Genomic DNA, 17,722 nt, shown 5'->3' on the forward strand with positions numbered 1-17,722 from the left:
TACTCGGCGCTGCAATTTGTTCCAAACAAAGGCTTTAGTTGGTCCTGACAAGGCTTGCAAGGTCATTATTGATGGTGGGAGTTGCCGCAATTTAGCAAGCAAGGAGTTATGTACCAAGATGAAGTTGAAGTATCTACCGCACCCGCATCCATACTATATTCAGTGGTTGAGCGACAATGGTGAGATGAAGGTAAACCACATGGTGCGTGTTGAGTTTGCTATTGGACCGTATAAGGATTGCATTGATTTTGATGTCATTCCTATGACGGTGTGTCACCTACTATTGGGTCGGCCGTGGCTCTATGACCGTTCTGTGCAACACAATGGCCGTGCCAATACATATCACTTGGAGTTCAAGGGCAAGAAAATTAACTTACAGCCTACGACACCACAGCAAATTGTCAATGAGTCTCGTCAGAAAGTTGAAGTCAACTTGGAGGATGCTTCTTTAGATAGGCGAGAGAATTGTAATGTTGTGAGTGATATAACGAAAAGTGAGAGAGTGAATTCCTTAGTCTCATTAGCCACCAAAGAAGACATGAGAGAATTTAGTGAGGATCCTACAGCCATGTCTCTTGTGCTCTTGTACAGGGGTACGATTTTGGTTTCTAACGACATGACCCCTCTTCCTCTTGGTGTTTCTAATGTTTTGCAGGAATTTTGCGACGTGTTTCCGGATGAGGTACCCGCAGGACTTCCACCATTACGAGGTATTGAGCATCAAATCGACTTGATTCCCGGAGCTTCGCTACCCAATCGGGCACCATATAGAACGAACCACGAAGAAACGAAGGAGATACAGAAGCAAGTACAAGCGCTACTCGACAAAGGTTATATCCGCATAAGCCTTAGTCCTTGTGTTGTTCCTGTTATTCTAGTTCCTAAGAAAGATGGTACATGGCGTATGTGCGTACATTGTAGAGCTATAAACAATATCACTATTCGATATCGTCACCCTATTCCCCGTTTAGAGGATATGCTAGATGAACTGAGTGGTGCTGTTGTGTTCTCTAAAATTGATTTGCATAGTGGTTATCATCAAATTAGGATGAAAGAAGGGGATGAGTGGAAAACATCCTTTAAAACAAAATTTGGTTTATATGAGTGGTTAGTAATGCCTTTTGGTTTGACTAATGCACCTAGCACTTTCATGAGACTGATGAACCATGTTTTGCGTGAATTTATTGGGAAGTTTGTGGTTGTGTATTTTGATGACATATTAATCTACATCCGCAATGAATCGGATCATACTATACATATTCGACATGTTTTGCAAGTGTTGCGTGATAATAAACTCTATGGTAATCTTGAGAAGTGCACATTTTGCAAAGATAAGGTCATATTTCTGGGTTATGTTGTCTCTAAGCATGCATGGAGTAGAAGTAGATGTGTCTAAGATTGAAGCTATTCAAAATTGGCCTACTCCCATGAATGTGAGTCAAGTTAGAAGTTTTCATGGTCTAGCTGGGTTTTATAGAAGATTTGTGCCCAACTGTAGTACTATTGCTGCACCTTTGAATGACTTGACTAAAAAGGGTGTTATATTTGAGTGGGGCGCAGCCCAAGATCATGCTTTTGATGAACTTAAGAGATTTTTAACTTCTGCACCGTTGCTTGCACTTCCTGATTTCAATAAGAAATTTGAGATTGAATGTGATGCTAGTGGTATTGGAATTGGTGGTGTGTTGATGCAAGAGGGTCGCCCAATTGCATATTTTTCTGAGAAGCTTTCTGGTGCTAAGTTGAACTATCCTATATATGATAAAGAATTGTATGCTTTAATTAGAGTTCTTGAGGTTTGGCAACATTACTTGTGGCCAAAAGAATTTATCATACATTCTGATCATGAAGCTTTGAAATATCTGAAAGCACAATCTACTTTGCATAAGCGTCTTGCTAAGTGGGTTGAGTTCATTGAGTCTTTTCCATACATTATTAAGCATAATAAGGAAAAAGATAATATTGTTGATGATGCTCTATCTAGGAAGAATATGCTATTAATTCAACTTGATGTTAAAATTCCTGGATTAGAAGTACTATGTGATTTGTATGCTACTGATCATGATTTTGCTGAACCATATCGCTTATGTGCTCTTGGTAAAGCATGGGAAAAATATCACATACATGATGGGTTCTTGTTTCGAGCTAACAAACTATGTGTTCCAGAATCGTCTGTGTGTTTGCTCTTATTGCAGGAATCACATGCTGGAGGTTTGATGGGTCACTTTGGGCGTGAGAAGACGCTACTCATGCTAGCTGACCATTTTTATTGGCCAAAGATGAGGCGGGATGTGGACATGTACGTGAAGAGATGCATTACTTGCAACAAGTCCAAGTCCAAGCTGAAGCCTCACGGTTTGTATACTCCTTTACCGGCACCTACTACACCTTGGAAGGATATTAGTATGGATTTTGTGTTGGGTTTGCCGTGTACTAAAAGAGGCCATGATTCTATATTTGTGGTAGTGGACAGATTTTCTAAAATTTCACACTTTATTGCCTGCCACAAAAGCGACGATGCGTCGCATATTGCTAACCTGTTTTTCAGGAAGGTTGTGTGACTACATGGAGTCCCGAAAACTATTGTTTCTGATCGTGACGTGAAGTTCATGAGCTACTTCTGGAAGACGCTGTGGAGAAAGCTGGGAACGAAGCTACTCTTCAGTACTACTTGTCATCCCCAAACTGATGGACAAACTGAAGTGGTGAATAGAACATTGTCACAACTATTGAGATCCATGATCAAGAAGAACCTGAAGGAGTGGGAAGAGTGTTTGCCGCATGTGGAGTTTGCTTACAACAGGGCGGTACATTCTACCACGGAGCTGTGTCCTTTTGAGGTGGTGTATGGTTTCAAACCCATTACTCCACTTGACTTGTTGCCTTTGCCCATACATGAGAGAGTTAATATGGAGGCATCCAAGATGGCAGATTTTGTGCGTAAGATCCATGTGAAGACTAAAGAGTTGATAGAGAAGAAAGGCAAGAGCAATGCTGCAAGGATGAATAAGAAGCGTAAAGAGATGAAAGCTTGGTGATATGGTCTGGGTACATTTTCGCAAGGATAGGTTCCCGAAGCTACGGAAGTCTAAGTTGAAGCCTCGTGGTGCTGGTCCTTACAAAGTGCTTGCCAAGATCAATGATAATGCATACTCAATAGATCTTCCAGTTGATGAGTTTGGTGTCGATAATTCTTTCAATGTTTCCGATTTGACACCATATGACGGAGAAGACCTTGGAGCATCGAGGTCGACGCCTTTTGAAGGGGGAGATGATGAGGACATCCCTACTACACCACTACCTCCGTCATTGATAAATGAAGATGAACCTCGTCGTGAAGCTCAAGTCCAATGAAGTTAGGATTGGACCAATTACAAGGGCTCGTGCGAAGCTACTTAAACAACAGGTGAACTTGTTTCTAAACGATACTTTGATTGATGAGAACTTTATACTGCCTAAGTCTTGTTATTTATGTATCATCAGGTATGTAGAGGAGACAAGCATCGCACGAGGAGAAGTGAAGCAGCTGGACGTGAAGAAGGACGTGAGGCTGGACATGGAGCTGGACATGAAGATATCTCATGGACGCGCGAGGGAGGAGCGGGAGGCATGCACGAGAGGAGAAGAAGAAGTCCAGGCCAGTCCAGCACCCGGTCAGACCGGTCGGCACGCCGGCGCGCCCGGTCCCTGGCCCGGTCCAACCGGGCGGCAGACCGGATTCACCCCGGCGCCAACCGGGCGTCATACCGGGGCCAACCGGACGGAGTTTTGCTACCTTTCCGGTTGCCGCCCGGTCCCTGGCCCGGTCTAGACCGGCCAGCCCGGCCCAGCACCCAGTCAACCGGGTTCCAGACCGGCCAGGCCGGCCCAGCACCCGGTCAACCGGATTCCAGACCGGACCAGTCCGAGTCTGTCTTGACCAGATCTATTCTGGGTCGGTTATTCTTGTATCTTTTCGACCAGAAGTCGTCCCGGATGCCTATATAAGTGCCCAGGACGCCCCCTAGCTGCTTTAGACCACGTTTAAGATAAACCCTAGTTCTTAATTAGTTGTTTGCTCTGCAAAACTATTGAATTCCCTACACCATATTGCTTGATATTGTGTAGAACCTGAAAAAGTCTTGTGTGATCTGCTGTTCCATTGGAAATTAGACGGTTGCAACTTAACGCTTCGTGGTCGGCGGCTACGTGCGCAAGTGTGTGGAGTTGCGAATATCTTGCAGGGTTGAGAGCTGTTGCATTGGTGACCGGGACCACTCGAGAGATCTTGTTGTGTCATACAAGTTATCATCCACTACATCGTCGTGTTTCTCCGCTGCCATCACCCTGTGATCATCATCACCACCGTTGCTTACTGAGAAGATCGGGCCACCCCATATCATGTTATCTCCAGGATGAAGGTATGTACTAAAAAGGGTCTTGATGAATCAGGCGGATCAAGGAACCGCATCATGACAGAGATTTTCGAGTATATTTAGCATATACTGTGCTTTTGCAATTCCTGTAATTGAAACACTCTTCTACTTTTGAAGAGAACCTTATATGATGATGTTCTTTTTTTAACACCCCATGGTGTCGATATTCTTTTTATAACATCATATCGAGTCGATGGACCGTAAGCCCAGTCGAATCTTTTTTCTTATCGAAGGCAACTGAGGGATCATGTCAGTTTGCTCATTCGACGACCCTGTAGTAATCACAAATATATTTGCTGGGTTGTACGTATGTTTGTAATGGCGACAACCCCCGAGTAAACGAGGGAACCATGCGCCTTTTCGGCTTCATAACGCGGTGCACCGGCGTGAGCTTTTCATATTTGTATTGTTTCCACCAATGGCAGCACTGGCATGTTCCCTGAGGCTTGATGGAGATATTTTTGTCAGAAGATTTCCGTCAATTATAGCACTCGAATGTTCCCCGAGTCTCATGACGAAAACCGTAATAAACCTCGTAGCCCCTGAGTATTGCCGGGTAAGCTACAATATGACAATAAACCAGAGCTCCCGATGGGAGAAATAGTAACCGATGAAGAATTTCTTCAATTATAGCACTCGCATGTTCCCTGAGGCTCTTTGATGAAAATCGTAACAGACTTTGCAGACCCCGAGTATTGTCGGGTAAGACCTAAATATAAAATTGTCGCAATTGTGCAACGTTCCATGGGTTCTCAACATCTTGTCCTATCGTAGTATTCTTGAGGCGATAAGCTCCCCCGGGATCACTTCGGTAACGATGTAGGGTCCCTCCCAAGGAGATTCAAGCTTCAGATGTCCTTTTTGCTTCAAACGTAGCACTAGGTCACCTACGGCAAAGCTTCGAGTGCGAACTCTTCGACTGTGATAGTTTCGTATTGCATGTTGGTATACGGATGTTCTAGCCAAAGCAATATCCCGAACTTCATCAACGAGGTCGACAACGTCCTGTAATGCTTGAACGGAAGCCTTTTCATTATATGCAACGACCCGCGGTGCTTCGAAATGAACGTCGGCAGGCAGAACAACTTCGGCTCCGTGCACAAGGAAGAAGGGGGTATATTGTGTTGATCTATTCGACATAATCCGCAAAATGCAAAGTACCGATGACAACTCTTCAACCCAAACCCCAGTTGCGTTTGTGAGACGTTTTTTAATGCCGTCGCAGATTAAACCATTGATCCTTTTCACTTGCCTGTTGGTTTGGGGGTGCGAAACCGAAGCAAAACTGAGCTTGATGCCATTATCCTCGCAGAATTCATGAAATTCGTTGGAAAAAAAGTTGGTTCCATTGTCTGTGATGATGCTGTGAGGCACACCGAAGCGACATGTTATTCCCTTGAAGAACTTGACAACTGTTTTGGCTTCTTGATTGGTGACTGGTATGGCCTCAATCCACTTAGTGAATTTATCGACTGCTACCAATAGATGGGTATGACCACCTGGCGATGACTTTGGCATTGGACCTACTTGGTCTAGTCTCCACTAAGCGACAGGCCATGCCAACGGTATTGTCATTAGATCCGTAGCAGGTGCATGCGATTTTGGTGTAACGCTGATAGGGTTCACCCTTCCTAACCTAGTCCCTTGCATCCGCTGCTGCTGTTGGCCAATAAAACCCAGCTCTGAAAGACCTAGCCACAACTGCTCGGCTGCTTGCATGATGACCACACGTGCCTTCATGTATCTCCCGCAAAAGCGACTTTCCATCGTTGATGGCGATGCATCACTGGAAGATACCGGAGATACTCCGTTTATAAAGTTCGCCATCTTCTATAGTGATTGCTTTAGAGCGTCGCACAATGCGCCTAGCCTCTGCCGGATCATCTGGCAGCTCCCGTTGAATAAATATGCCGTAAAGGGCTCAGTCCACAGAGGCTCGAGGAGTAAAACTTGTTGTTCGGGTCCAACGATAATATCTTTGGCAGCATTTTGGGGCGCAGCCCCCGAGTCTGTAGTTGACTTTTCTGGAGGTGCCGATGTATTGACTTTGATGGACTGTTGATTAATTACTTCATAAAAAACTACATCTGGAATTGCGGAACATGTGGAACCGATGTTTGCCAAGGCATAGGCTTCTTCGTTGCTAGCTCTGCCGATATGTTTTAGCTCGCAACCTTCAAACTTGGCTTCCATCGATTGGTACATTTGGCGGTAGGCAATCATGTTATCACTGACGGCATCGCATAAATTCATCGACCGTTGGACCACAAGGCTCGAATCTCCATAAATATCCAAATGGGTAGCACCACACGCTTTGTCCATACACATTCCGTGCAATAACGCCTCATATTCTGCTTCATTTTTTATCAACGAGTGAAAAGTTCATCCTCCGCACGTACTTCATCTTGTCACCTTGTGGCGAAATTAACACCACTCCTGCGCCTGCGCCCGTGTTCCGCTTAGAGCCATCGAAGTACACGATCCATGAACCCGACATATCAGGTGCGGTCGGAGTTTGCGACTGAATCCAATCAACAAACAAGTCTGGGAGGACCGGAGACTTGATAGATGTTTGGTTGACGTAGAAAATATCATGCGGCGCTAGCTCGATGGCCCATTGAGACACTCAACCTGTGGCATCTGGATTGGTCAATATATTTTTAACAGAGCTTCAGTGACGATGATAATCGGATGCTCAACGAAATAATGTCAGAACTTTCGTGTTGTCCTCCATACATCATATGCCAGCTTCTGGTAGTGCGGTGTTGGTGTGAGTACCTCACTAAGGTAATAGATAGGGCGATGTACGCTGTGAACTTTTGCTGCTTCCATGCCTTCAACAACGAGCACGATGCTAACGACGCAACTAGTCGTAGCGATATAAAGGAACATTGGCTCCCTATTGTGTGGAGTAACAAGGACCGGGGAAGTCGATAATACTTTCTTAATATTGTCGAAAGCGTCCCGTGCTTCTGCTGTCCACTCGAACTTCTCTGATTTCTTCATCAATTGATAGAAGGGCGGAGCCTTTTCTCCTAATTTTGCAATGAACCTGCTGAGAGCTGCTACTCGTCCCGCTAGCTCCTGCACCTGCTGCAATTCCTTGGTGGCTCCATGTCGAGAACAACCTTGATCTTAAAAGGATTAGCTTCTAGGGTTCTAGCTCTTGACTTGCGGTCAATCTACGTATTGAAGTTGTCCCTCGGCAGACCCTCTCCTGGCCTTTATATAGCAGGCTAGGTGCCGAGAGTTCTGTCCGAACTCGACTAGCTTACAAAGAGATCTATTCTAATCTTTCCTTGTATAACGTCTTCTTTCCTTGTTCGTCAAGAATCCTTCTTCGGGTAGGCCTTCTTTACTGGAACCGATGTATAGGCCCACCTTGGTTGCTGGACAATCTTCATGGACCCCTGGTTGGGCCAGAGGAGGTAGTCTAATGTTGGTTACCCGAAGGGTAATGCCCACATCACACATGCTGGAGGTTTGATGGGTCACTTTGGGCGCGAGAAGACGCTACTCATGCTCGCTGATCACATTTATTGGCCAAAGATGAGGCGGGACGTGGATAGGTATGTGAAGAGATGCATTACTTGCAACAAGTCCAAGTCCAAGCTGAAGCCTCACAGTTTGTATACTCCTTTAATGGCACCTACTACACCATGGGAAGATACTAGTATGGATTTTGTGTTGGGTTTGCCGCGTACTAAGAGAGGCCATGATTCTATATTTGTGGTAGTGGATAGATTTTCTAAGATGTCATACTTTATTGCCTACCACAAAAGCGATGATGTGTCGCATATTGCTAACTTGTTTTCAGAGAGATTGTGCGTTTACATGGAGTCCCAAAGACAATTGTTTCTAATCGTGATGTCAAGTTCATGAGCTACTTCGGAAGATACTTTGGAGTTTTAACAGAGGTGATGAATACAACATTATCACAGCTGTTGAGATCCATGATAAAGAAGAACTTGCGGGAGTGGGAAGAGTGTTTGCCGCCTGTGGAGTTTGCTTATAACAGGATGGTACATTCTACCACACAGCTATGTCCGTTTGTGGTGGTGTATGGTTTCAAACCCATTACTCCACTTGACTTGTTGCCTCTACCCATACAAGAGATAGTCAATATGGAGGCATCGAAAAGAGCAGATTTTGTACGGAAGATACATGAGAAGACTAAAGAGTTGATTGAGAATAAGGGGAAGAACAATGCTAGAATAGTGAAGAAGAAGCGCAAGGAGATGTTGTTCAAGCCTGGTGATTTGGTTTGGGTTCAATTTCGCAAGGACATGTTTCCCAAGTTACGGAAGTCCATGTTACTTCCTCGTGGTGCTGGTCCTTACAAAATGCTTGCCAAGATCAATGGCAATGCATATGCTATAGATCTTCCAACTGATGAGTTTGGTGTCAGTATTTTCTTTCAATGTAGCTGATTTGACACCGTATGACGCAGAAGATCTTGGAGCGTCGAGGTCGATGCCTTTTGAAGGGGGTATGATGAGGACATCCCTACTGAACCACTACCTCCTTCATTACAAGATAATCAAGATGTTGCTGTGAAGCTCAAGTTCAATGAAGTTAGGATTGGACCCATTACAAGGGCTCGTGCGAAGCTACTTAAGCAACAGTTGAATTCACTCTGAATGATACTATGATCGATGAGAACTTTATACTCGCCTAAGTCCTTTTACTTATATATGATCAGGTATGAAGATGGAGCAAGTGTTGCACGAGGAGAATAGGAGCGGTCGGACATGGTGCTAGACGTGAAGACATTCCATGGACGTGCGAGGCAGGAGAGGGAGGCATGCGCGAAGGAGGGAGAATTCTGCATCGTCATTGCCGGCATGTGCACCACGGCACTGCCGCCAGGAGCACTCCGACACTGCCGGCCTATGCACCCCGGCAATGCCGGCTTTGGCACCCCGGCAGTGCCAGCTATGACACCCCGACACTGCCGGGCTACCCACCCCGGCACTGCCGGCTCCGTCGAGTCCGAACCGGTTTGCCCGAACCTGTTCTAGGTCGGTTTGTATCCCCTAGTTTCGACCCCTGGTCACCCCGGACGCCTATATAAGCTACAGGGACGCCCCCAAATTAGGTTTAGACCATGTTTAAGATAAACCCTAGTTCATAGTTGTTTGGTACGCAAAACTATTGAAGTTTACACTCTCCAATTTGTTTCGATTTGGAGTTTTATGCTACTAAAAGTTTGTGTGATCTGCTGTTCCGATCCATTGGGGATTAGAAGATTGCAATTTACCGCTTCGTGGTCGGCGGCTACGTGCGCAAATGTGTGGAGTAGCAAATATCTTGCAGGGTTGAGAGCTGTTGCATTGGTGACATGGGTCGATCGAGAGACTCGTCAGCGTCATACATGTTATTTCCCACCATATTCATCGACATCACCATCGAGTTCATCATCTACCACCTCGCTTACTGAGAAGATCGGGCCACCCCTTATCACCCAGTTTTGCAATAAAGCTTTCATATTTATCCGCAATATTCTGATTGCATTATTAGTTCTTACTTGTTCTCGATTTCAGGTAGGAATTAAGATCTTTTGGCCAGGCTGATCGTCCATCCGCAAGATTAGTAACTCCCGTAGATTATCCTAGCGATTGCATTGGCGCACGAGCTCGATACCACTTTATAGGGCAAAGGTGCCCGATCTTTCGATGAGACGAGGATATATTGATTTGTTGATGTAGTTCGTGCTTGACGATCTGACTATGTCTTGGATAAATATGTATAAAATAATAGAAGATGTTGTATTTTTGACTCTGCTTATCAAATAACATATTTTATAATTACTAATAGAATTCAACTGGTAAATATGCCGCATCCGCAAGTAATAACTTTGAAGATTATGTGGAAATTTAAACTAAAGATTGCTCAAAGATGCAATGGCGGTCTATTGCGAGTGCATGAGGTGCTTGCTAGACCGGATGAGCGTTTTTGTTTAGCCTAGAGGGTGTATTGAGGTATGCTATGTTCACTGTTGGTAATTGACTGTGGGTTTTCGCTTTTTCAGAGTAGACGTCCCTATTGGCACGATCTTCGCTTATTGTCAGGTTGTTACTTCGGGGTTTTGGTGTATGATATTTGTGACTTTGTTGAAAGAAGGCTGGTATGCTTAGTCTCCTTTTCTCCAAAAAAAAATCCAATAAAATAATACAGTGTTTAGGACCACCTTGCTTGGTTCTGATTGAGGGCTCCTTTGATTCATAGGGTAGAAAAAACATACGGATAGGAAAAGTATAGGATTAAGATTCATACCTATGTGAATTCTATGGAAAGATGGAGTTTGTTTGCATGTAGAAAAGAATTTTTTTCATGAGGTATGACCTAATGATTTTTCTATAGGATTTACACTATAAGATTCTCATAGGATGTGTTCCTATGAATCAAACAACTTATATAGGAAAAAAAATTATAGGATCCAAATTTTACACAATTTCTTTACAAATCCTATGAATCAAAGGACGTCTGATTGTTTTGGGTCCGACATGTCAAGATGAAAACTTTGACGAGATTTTGCTAATAGGCGTATCAGCATCACACTGCAGTACTGTGGTCACAATACTCCAGCAAGCTGCCATGGCAGGCCGCTGTCATGGTGACCGTTGACCGTGATTCCTTGATAGCTAGGTAGTAGACCAGTAGTTTCGTAGCAGCTGCCTCCTTGCGTTGCTCGTGAGTCGTGAGTCGCGACCTTCATAGTTTGAGGTGGGAAAGCGAAAATGGCAAAGCGTGCAGAGTGCAGAGCGCGAGGGGTGGAGGGCGACATGCTTCCCAAGCAATTGCTACTGCTGCTACTCGCCCAGGCCCAGGTGCTTGTGGCAGTGGGCGTCGATGGCGGTGTGGAGTTCGCCTATGAAGGCTTCGTCACCGCCGGGCTGGCCCTCGACGGCATAGCCAGCGTCACGCCGGACGGGCTGCTGCTGCTCACCAACGACACCAACTTGAACATAGCCCACGCCTTCCACCCGGATCCGGTCAGGTTCCACCGTCCACCGTCGGGTGGTGGCGCGCCCGTGATGTCCTCCTTCTCGACTACCTTCGTGTTCGCTATCGTGTCGGATCTGATCGACCTGAGCACGAGCGGGTTGGCGTTCCTAGTCGCGCCGAGCAGCAGGGACCTGTCTACGGCGACGGCGCAGCAGTACCTAGGGATGTTCAACGCCAGCAACAACGGGCTGCTCGGGCCTTTTCGACGAAGGACTTCATCCTTTTCGGCTGCTCGGGCCTCAGCTACCAGCCTGGATGCTTCCTCCTCCTTCAGCTTCCTTTTCAGTTTGGCCAGCTCTTCCTTCAGAGAATCAATCTCTTGGCGAGCTGCGGCAGCTATCTTGACTGCGCCATCCAGTTTTGAGGAGGAAGATTCGACTTCCTCTTGCAGCCGAACTTTGTCAGCCTCTAGAGAAGTGAATCGGGAGGCGAAAACCTCCAGAGAAGAGATAACGCCACGCAGGTCCTTAAGAAAGAAAGAAAAGCAATTAAACAAGGCACGCTCCAAGAAATCTGTATTAAGATCAGAAGAGGACTTACAGAAAAAGGAGCCGCAGTAGCAGCAGTTGGAGAAATATCCTTCCCTTTAGAAAGGGAAGACGCAGTCGAAGCTTGAGGCATGGGGGCAGCCTTAGGAGCTGAAGCTTCGGAAGCCGCCACGATCGGCGAAACGGCATCAGACTTGGCCTTTTTAGGGGGAGGCTCGATAAATCCCTCATCACTGCAAAAGTGAACAGTCGACTGTGATTATGATAGGAGTATGAAAAGTAAAAAAAAAGGAGGCACAGTATAACTTTCAAAAGGGAACTACTTACATGTCGAAGAGATCATCTTCGTCGGCAAAGCCGCCGGTTGATCTCTTCGCAGGAAAAGCTCTGGCCCCATCCGCAGCTGCATCAACAAAAGTATCACGATCAGTGTCGACGTAACGCACTGATCCGTCTGCGATACAAGCGTTATCGGCTGAGGAGGGAAGATCAGCGTCGGCAACTTCAAGATTCATCGGACCATTATGTTCATCCTCTAAACCTGTTTGATCGGTGGTGTGAAAATCTACGGGGATTGAGGAGCCTCTCCCCTCAGAAGTATCATCCGGTGAATCACGTGTATTTTCGGAAGCCATAGGGATCTGGCAAAGAAAAATGATAAGTAAGGACAAAGGTAATCATGATAGCTAAGCAAGGAGCCATAATAGAGATGTGAAGAAAGGAAAATACCCCTGATGGTGGATGATCAACGTCAAGGGGAGCATAAGAAGAGATCAGCGGAATCGAATCTTCCTGGTTGAAGGAAGTAAGACGACGAACTTCATCAAGCAACTCTTTTTCGATAGATCGGCGAGCATTAATCCTGGTCTCATCCTTTGGACCTGAGTATAACCACATCGGGTGAACTCGGCCATGACCGGCTGGATTCGGCGCTTCAGAAAACTGTTGCCACCTCCGTACCAATCATAGTTTGGCCGTCGGCCTCTTTGATTCGAAGGAATTTGGCAAATAATTCTTCGGCTGAGGCTCTTTCGTCGTAGAGAGGATGTTCTTCTAAGAGTCCTTGGGCTTGGCTTCGTAACGTCGGCATAGCAGGGAAGTCGACATTCGGGTGACGAGGAATCTTTAACATAAAACCACTTCAACCTCCATCCTTGCACGGACTCTCTCATTGGGAAATTAAAGTAATTAACTTCGAGCGAGCAACAAAACCTACTCCTCCGGTGACAAAGTACCCATTACTACCGCTGTATCTTTTCACATAGAAGATCTTCTTCCATAACCCGAAATGAGGTTCAATACCCAAAAACGCCTCGCAAAGGGTGATGAACACAGCAACATGGAGGATCGAGTTGGGGGTAAGTTGCCATAATTGGATTTCATACGTCCGCAAGAGATGGAGGAGGAATCCATGAGTGGGGAGCGAAAGGCCTCGATGAAGAAAAGACAAGAACATCACGGAAAATCCAAGCAGGAGGATCAGGCCGAGAGATCGCACCTGGAAGGATCACATCTCCCGTGTCGGAGGATATCAATCCTAAGCTTCGGGACCTCTTTTCGTCACGCTTGGTGACGGTTGAAGCTACCCAGTCCCCAGGTTTGGCCATCGAGACGCTGATCCCGTACGTCGACGCACTAATTAATTATTCCGTAATTAATTTGCTGGCTGGCGATTTGTTCGGTCACGACCTCTCCAGGAATCCAGTCGCTGAAGGCGGCCGAAAACAGGGTTTCCTTCCTCCTCTCCCTTCCCCGGTACGATCCGCCGGCCACGCGCCCTGTTCTTCCCCAACCCAGACCCAGACCTCCTCTCGTCCGCCGTCGCCCCCCTCCCCCAGACCCACTTCAACCCGCTCACTAGATCCACCGCCGACAACCACGAGTTGCCGACGGCAGAGGCGCCGCCCCTAGCTAGGAACCACGGCGTCGCGGCGGCTTGCTCGCCGGAGCGCGCGTGCACCGGTAGGATGCTGCGCGGCGCTCCGTCGACCTCGCTGCCCGCGTCACGCGTGGCCCAACGAGGGCGCCGGCGAGCAGGACGCGGCGGCGCAACTACGGGACCTTCTCAACGCTCTCCCTTCCCCTCACCGGGACCTTCCCCATCCATCTCTTCCGTGCGCGCGGGCTCTCCTCGATCTCCAGCGGCGCCCGCCGACGACCAGCCAAGCTGCCCTCGCCGTGCCACCTCTGCTCCGCGACGTCGCCGTCTAGGTATGTATGGTAACCAAACCATAAACCCAATCCCCTTCTTCCCCTAATTCGTTTGTTTGGACTGAAAAATTTATTTCTTGGCCTAGCTGCAGGAGGAGGAGCGGAGGCGTTGGAGCACTACACCTTGCGCTCCAGCAGCGTCTCCCACAAGTCCGGCTCTGCAATAGTCACCAACGTCATGCTAATTCTGTCCTAACCTCCATTTTCGTTACTCTCACATGATCCGAATTAATTTGCTTGTCCGTTCTTGCGGTAATGGCCCTGTTTTCACTAGCAGCCGCTGGCTGGCGGACTCTCTGGCTGGCTTGGATGTGTGTGTCTCTTTATCCCTAGGCTTCATTTTGTTGCTGTATTGTTGTGATTTGCACGGCGTACCATTGGCCTGGGTGCTCACTCAAGGATTTCCTAGGATTCAGGTCATTGGTTGCCGATGTTAACGATACTGCAGGATTTGGATCGAAATATCAAAATGACGAATTAGCGTTAGTTATCATTCGTGCGCTGCTACAGTATAATCATTTTAGGATGGTTGTTATCCATATTCTGACGAGCTCTGGTATAGTACAAAATAAATATTGTACCCACAGCTTATCTGCTCTAAAACTTGCCTATGTTTAAGACCATTGTTTTCAGCAACGAGTGTACTGAAGGTGTTCTGCCCCTGATGTTTCAGTGGATTTCTAACTGTTGCAGGAAAGGGGGAGGTGAACTGACGAAGAAGAAAGGGGTCTTCTTTTTCGCCCCTATTGGATCGGCGGCTGCCTGTGCGGTACTGGCAGTGGCCCTTGTGTTGTAGAGACCCGTCTGCTACCATGGTTGCCACCGCACGACGGCAGGCGGAGCTGTGGCTCCCGCACCTACTTCGAGCTGGAAGGAGGGCTCGACTGGGCGGTGGTGCTGCAGCGCAGCTGGTTCTGTTGTTGCGCCCTCTGACCATCACCGGCTAGCTGGCCGCCATGCCGAAGCATCGGAGAGCCAACCAGCAGGAGCGATGGTGGCCGGCGCAGCGCCTGGGGTCCATCCTCTCCGTTTCCTCCGATATTGCTCGCCGGGAACAACGACGGCCCCAATGAAGGTACTCCTTGTCCTCTTGGCTAGGTTTCTGGCGCCCCTCCCTTGAAAAATCCTAACTTTGGCCACATTTCTTCGTTTCCCGGTGCATTTTTTTTCGATAAAGGTTTCCCGGTGCATAGGGGGACTCGGATATCGGCAAGGATGAGGCCCATGTTTGTGGGGAATTTGATCTTTCGGAGCTTGTACTGATTACCATTGGAACCTGGTAGCTTCTGATTGGTTCATATTTGCTTGAGTGTTTGAGTTCAAATAGCCTTTTAAATATATTGTTTTGTCGTGGTGATGAAAATTCAGAATTGGCCATTGTTCTGTTGTCTAGATCTACTTTGACATCATTCAATATTTCTGGCAAGTTTGTGATGATCGGCTAGCCTAGGTGATGGATCTATCTTTGTTTGGGGTAGCTAATTAAAACCTGATGCAACCTGTGTGTCATTTTGTTGATTCACCATGCGTGTAAATAGTAGTACATGAGCCACAAGGGTTGTAGTGTTGCATATGATTCTGGACATGATTTGGCATTGTTTCAAGTATCAATTTCTTGCTACAGCTAGTGTTATTCATCCCCGTGACAAGATTGCTGCCTTCAACTTATGCATTTGTAAAGTTTGCAGTAGAGTTGTCATGGTCTCCAAATATTTTAAATTGAGCAGAAGTTGCACAGTTTGTTTATTTTTTCCTGGTAAGAGTCGATGGCATTTTTGAATCTGTCATTCTGCTTAGATCGTCATGGTCTCCAATTACTTTAAACCTGGGTGTTAGGAGTCTGCCCTAGTATAAAGAAATTCGATCTTGCGCAACTTGTACTGATTACCACTGGATTCTGGTAGCTTCCGATTGGTCCATATTGGCTTTGACTGTTTGAGTTCAAAGAGCCTACTAAATTTATTTATTTTTGGCAGTGCCATGAATTTTCAGAACTTGGCATTGTTCTGTTGTCTAGATATACTTCTGCTGATGTGTTGGTGGGTTTGCTGACAGAAATGTGCTGTGATTTCTCATCTAGTTGGGTACTGGCATATGTAATCTGATAAGTAATTTCCGTGTTCCATAGTGTAGCTTTTTGTACATTATTCATGTTTCTATCATACTTGAACTGATGGGTACACTATCATTGCCTTGACCCTTTCTTTTCTGAAGTTAACGATATCATTGCCTTGTCCCTTTCTTTTCTGAAGTTAACGGATATGTGTAGTAGGTAAAGTAGTGATGTTGGGCTGTTGTTGGAGCTTTTTTTTTTTTGCACGGTAACTTCAGCTTGATCGATCGTAGTTGCAATGAGCCCAATCATGACTGTATGTGAAAAGGTGGGAACATCCATTTTGAAATTTTGGGTGCTTTTCCATGTTTAGAACTACACAAGCTGGCTGAGGTAGCCGGTTGGCTAGATCCATTTTGGCAACATTCAATTTTTCCTGTCAAGTTTGTGATGATCAGCTAGCCTAGGTAATGGATCTATGTTTGTTTGGAGTAGCTCATTAAAACTTGATGCAACTTGTTTGTTATTTTATTGACTCACCATGTTTGTAACTAGAAGTGCATCAGCCACAATTGTTGCAGTGTTGCCGAGGGATGTCATTTTTTAACCTGTCATCCTGTTATATAACTTCATGGTCTCCAAATACTTTAATACCTGGAAATTCGATCTTCCGCAGCTTGTAGTGACTACCATTGGATTCTGGTAGCTTCCGCTTGGTTCGTATTGGCTTGAGTGTTTGAGGTGAAATAGCCTTCTAATTTTTTTTTGGCAGTGCCATGAAATTTCATAACTTGGCATTGTTCTGTTGTCTAGATATACTTCTGCTGATGTGTTGGTGGGTTTGCTGACAGAAATGTGCTGTGATTTCTCATCTAGTGGCATGCTGGCATGCCATTTCTTGTACAGAGATTGACTTATCAAACAATGTGGTTCGTTCATGAGTAGGTTGTTTTATTTGCTTGTTCCAACAACATACTGATGTGTGATTCTTGGCAGGCCGATGTATGGAGCAGATGATGGGAAGGAGGTTGGCGGCGCCGGATATAACATGCTGATGGATCTAGTTGTATGGGGGACAGAAGTTGGCCCTCGAAAGCAATGGAGAGGCTGCTAGCTCGCTGGGTGAGTAGCAGCGAGTTTTTGTGGTGTGTGCTCCAAGCAAGATACACTCGTGTCTCGGATAATAATATATTATCAGTTTAGTTTATTTTGCTGCTCTATATATATTGAGTTGACTAGCAGTATTGTAACATTTTCTTTGTAAATTGTAATCTTTATTGGTTAATTGGTTGATGGCTTCCATTTGTGTTTGATGCATGAGACGCTGTGTGATGGAAAAGCTGAACTCTGCATTCAAATGTCTCGTAATGATATGATGATATATATTTGTGCTAGTATTTGATCTTTGATGTGAATGTCGAGGAATTGGGTGAAGATATAAATTGGTATATTAACCTGCAAGAAGAATTTCCTTGGGCGGAAAGGAAAGATGGACAGAGCGTTGGAGGTAGGATTATTGCCACGCTGCTGAAAGAATGGATGAATTC

The 17,722-nt window shown here is 46.0% G+C and overlaps 1 long non-coding RNA gene across 3 annotated transcripts; it reads left to right on the forward strand.

Moving 5' to 3' along the window:
- Positions 1–14,066: 14,066 nt before the first annotated feature.
- Positions 14,067–17,498, forward strand: LOC124646422. Of its 3 annotated transcripts, none has more exons than XR_006986334.1 (3): positions 14,067–14,122; positions 14,215–15,197; positions 17,172–17,498. It is a non-coding gene; the product is annotated as an uncharacterized LOC124646422 (long non-coding RNA). The 3 variants fall into 3 exon arrangements; XR_006986333.1 differs by having other exon boundaries at positions 14,068–14,122; positions 14,209–15,197; positions 15,300–17,498; XR_006986332.1 differs by having other exon boundaries at positions 14,068–14,122; positions 14,209–15,197.
- Positions 17,499–17,722: the final 224 nt, after the last annotated feature.

The sequence above is a fragment of the Lolium rigidum genome, chromosome 4 (genome assembly GCF_022539505.1).
Source record: "Lolium rigidum isolate FL_2022 chromosome 4, APGP_CSIRO_Lrig_0.1, whole genome shotgun sequence".
In the NCBI taxonomy this organism is placed as follows: Eukaryota; Viridiplantae; Streptophyta; class Magnoliopsida; order Poales; family Poaceae; genus Lolium; species Lolium rigidum.